The sequence below is a fragment of the Furipterus horrens genome, unplaced genomic scaffold (genome assembly GCF_987537825.1).
Source record: "Furipterus horrens unplaced genomic scaffold, mFurHor1.1.pri manual_scaffold_2, whole genome shotgun sequence".
Lineage (NCBI taxonomy): Eukaryota > Metazoa > Chordata > Mammalia > Chiroptera > Furipteridae > Furipterus > Furipterus horrens.
Window position 1 is genome coordinate 163,487,888 of NW_028327172.1, and position 4,448 is coordinate 163,492,335.

Consider the following 4,448-nt stretch of genomic DNA (forward strand, 5'->3'; position numbering starts at 1 on the left):
GCAGAAACACTACAAGCCAGAGGGAATGGCAAAAAATATTTCAAGCAATGAAAAACAAAGGCCTACAACCCAGAATACTATACCCAGCAAAGCTCTCATTCAAAATGGAGGGTGAAATAAGGAGCTTCCAAGACAAAAGAAGGCTAAAAGAATACATCTCCACCAAACCAGCAATGCAAGAGATGCTAAAGGGTCTGCTCTAAGAAGATAAAGAAACAGAGAAAGACAGAGAAGAACACGAGTACAAAGGGGAAAAATGACAATGAATAAGTACTTATCGGTAATAACCTTAAATGTAAATGGATTAAACGCTCCAATTAAAAGACATAGGGTAGCTGAATGGATTAGAAAGAATGACCCACATATATGCTGTCTACAAGAGACCCACCTTAGAACAAAAGATCTACACAGACTGAAAGTAAAGGGATGGAAAAAAGTATTTCAAGCAAATGGGCATGAAAAAAAAGCCGGGGTAGCAATACTTATATCAGACAAAACAGATTTCACAGCAAAGTCCATAAAAAGAGACAAAGAAGGGCATTTCATAATACTTAAGGGAAAAATCCATCAAGAAGATATAACCCTTATAAATATATATGCACCCAACTTAGGAGCACCCAAATATGTAAGGAAACTTTTGAAAGACTCCAAGAAAGATATAGACAACAACACACTCACAGTAGGGGACTTTAACACCCCATTGTCAACAATGGACAGATCTTCGAAGCAAAGAAACACCAAAGATATTGAGGCACTGAACAACACTATAGATCAAATGGACTTAGTCGATATATATAGAAGTTTTCACCCCAAAGAAGCAAAATATACATACTTCTCAAGTGCACATGGAACATTTTCAAAGATAGACCACATGGTAGGACACAAAACAAGCCTTAACAAATTCAAGAAAATTGAAATTATATCAAGCATCTTCTCAGATCACAATGCCTTAAAATTGGAAATCAACCTCAAGGAAAAAACTCAAAAACATTCAAACTCATGGAGAATGAATAACATGCTATTAAATAATGAATGGGTTAACAATGACATCAAGGAAGAAATCAAAAAGTTTCTGGAAACTAATGATAATGAACACACAACAACCCAAAACCTATGGGATACAGCGAAAGCAGTCCTAAGAGGAAAGTTCATAGCAATACAGGCCTACCTAAAAAAGCTAGAGGAATATCTAATAAAAAATTTAACCCTACAGCTACAAGATCTAGAGGAAGAACAACAAGCAAAGCCCAGATCAAGTAGAAGGAAGGAAATCATCAAGATCAGAGCAGAATTAAATGACATAGAGTCTAAACTAACAATTCAAAAGATCAACAAAAGTAGGAGCTGGTTCTTTGAAAAAATAAACAAAATTGACAAACCTTTAACCAGGCTCATCAAGAAAAAAAGAGAGAGGACCCAAATAAATAAAATCAGAAACGAAAGAGGAGAAATCACAACTGATACCACAGAAATACAAAGGATTATAAGAAATTATTATGAACAACTGTATGGCAAGAAATTTGACAACCTAGAGGAAATGGACAAATTCCTGGAAACCTATAGTCTTCCCAAACTGAATCAAGAAGAAGCAGAAAGTCTGAATAGACCAATAACAGCTAGTGAAATTGAAGCAGTAATCAAAAAACTCCCAGCACACAAAAGCCCTGGACCGGATGGCTTCACAAGTGAATTCTACAAAACATTTAGGAAAGAACTAACTCCTATCCTTCTCAGACTATTCCAAAAGATACAAGAAGAGGGAAGACTGCCAAACTCATTCTATGAAGCCAGTATAACCCTAATTCCAAAACCAGGTCAAGACACAACAAAGAAAGAAAACTACAGGCCAATATCGCTGATGAACATAGATGCTAAAATCCTCAACAAAATATTGGCAAGCCGGATCCAGCAACACATTAGAAAGATCATACACCACGATCAAGTAGGATTCATCCCAGGGATGCAAGGATGGTTTAACATTCGCAAATCAATAAACGTAATACACCACATAAACAAAATGAAAGACAAAAACCACATGATAATATCAATAGATGCAGAAAAAGCATTTGATAAAGTACAACACCCATTTATGATAAAAACTCTCAGCAAAATGGGAATAGAGGGAGCATACCTCAACATAATAAAGGCCATATATGAGAAACCTGAAGCCAATATCATACTCAATGGGCAAAAACTGAGAGCATTCCCCCTGAGATCAGGAACAAGACAAGGATGTCCGCTCTCCCCACTCCTATTCAACATAGTCTTGGAAGTTCTAGCCACCGCAATCAGACAAGAAAGAGAAATAAAAGGCATCCAAATTGGAAAAGAGGAAGTAAAACTGTCATTATTTGCAGATGACATGATAGTGTACATAGAAAACCCTATAGACTCCACAAAAAAACTACTCGACCTAATAAGTGAATTCGGCAAAATAGCAGGATACAAAGTCAATATTAAGAAATCAAAGGCATTTTTATACACCAACAATAAAAACTCAGAGATAGAAACTGAAAGAAAAATTCAATTTACCATAGCAACAAGAAAAATAAAATACCTAGGAATAAACTTAACCAAGGAGGTAAAAGACCTGTACTCAGAAAACTACATAACATTGAAGAAAGAAATTAAAGAAGATACAAATAAATGGAAGCATATACCATGCTCATGGATGGGAAGAATCAACATCGTTAAAATGTCCATACTACCCAAAGCAATTTATAGATTCAATGCAATCCCTATTAAAATACCAGCAACATATTTCACAGACCTAGAACAAATACTTCAAAAATTTATATGGAACCAAAAAAGAGCCCGAATAGCCACAGCAATTTTGAGGAAGAACACAGTAGGAGGAATCACAATACCTGATATCAAACTATACTACAAGGCCACGGTAATCAAAACAGTCTGGTACTGGCATAAAAACAGACATATAGATCAATGGAACAGAATAGAGAGCCCAGAAATAAACCCAGGTTCATATGGTCAACTAATATTTGACAAAGGGGGAAAGAACATCAAATGGAGTGAAAAGAGCCTCTTCAACAAATGGTGTTGGGAGAACTGGACAGGGACATGCAAAAAAATGAAACTAGACCACCAACTTACACCACACACCAGAATAAACTCAAAATGGATCAAAGACTTAAATGTAAGCCGTGATACCATAAAAGTCCTAGAGGAAAAGATAGGCAGGAAAATTTCAGATATCCCACATAGCAACATTTTCACTGATATATCTCCTAAGGCAAGGGAAATAAAGGAAAGAATAAACAAATGGGACTACATCAAACTAAAAAGTTTCTGCTCAGCTAAAGAAAACATCAGCAAGATGCAAAGGAAACCAACCATATGGGAAAATATATTCGCCAATGACATCTCAGACAAGGGATTGATCTCCAAAATATATAAAGAACTCATACGACTCAACAACAAGAAGACAGACAACCCAATTAAAAAATGGGCAAAGGACCTGAACAAACACTTCTCCGAAGAAGACATACAGAGGGCCCATAGACATATGAAAATATGCTCAACATCAGTAGCCATCAGAGAGATGCAAATAAAAACCACAATGAGATACCACCTCACACCAGTCAGAATGGCCATAATCAACAAATCAACAAACAACTTGTGCTGGAGAGGATGCGGAGAAACGGGAACCCTGGTGCATTGCTGGTGGGAATGCAGACTGGTGCAGCCACTATGAAAAACAGTTTGGAATTTCCTCAAAAAACTAAAAATGGAACTGCCTTTTGAACCAGCAATTCCATTGCTAGGATTATATCCGAAAAATCCTGAAACACCGATTCAAAAGAACTTATGCACTCCTATGTTCATTGCAGCACTGTTTACAATAGCTAAGTGCTGGAAACAACCTAAATGCCCATCTGTAGATGAGTGGATCAAAAAACTGTGGTACATTTACACAATGGAGTTCTATGTAGCAGAAAGAAAGAAGGAACTTCTACCATTTGCAACAACATGGATGGAACTAGAGAGAATTATGCTTAGCGAAACAAGCCAGGCAACGAAAGAAAAATACGTTATGCTGTCACCTATTACAGGAAACTAATGAACAACACAAACAAATGAGCAAAATTGAACCAGAGGTATGTAAACAAGGAGTAGACTAACAGTAACAAGGGGGGAGGGGGGAGGGAGAAAAGGGGGTAAGAAGGGGAAATGTCAAATCAAAGAACATGTATAAATGACCCACAGACATGGGCAACTGAGTGGGGACTGAATATGGGGCAAGGGAGGGGCAGGATACAGGGAAGCAAGAGGGGGAAAAAAAAGTGAGACAACTGTAATGGAAAAACAAACAAAAAAAATTTTTTAGTGGGGGAAAATGAAAATATGAAGAATGGAAATGCCAGTTCAGTGAATATTAGGATAAAGATTTTCCTTCACGTTGTATATTTTTCTCCCTATTTGATCTCTCC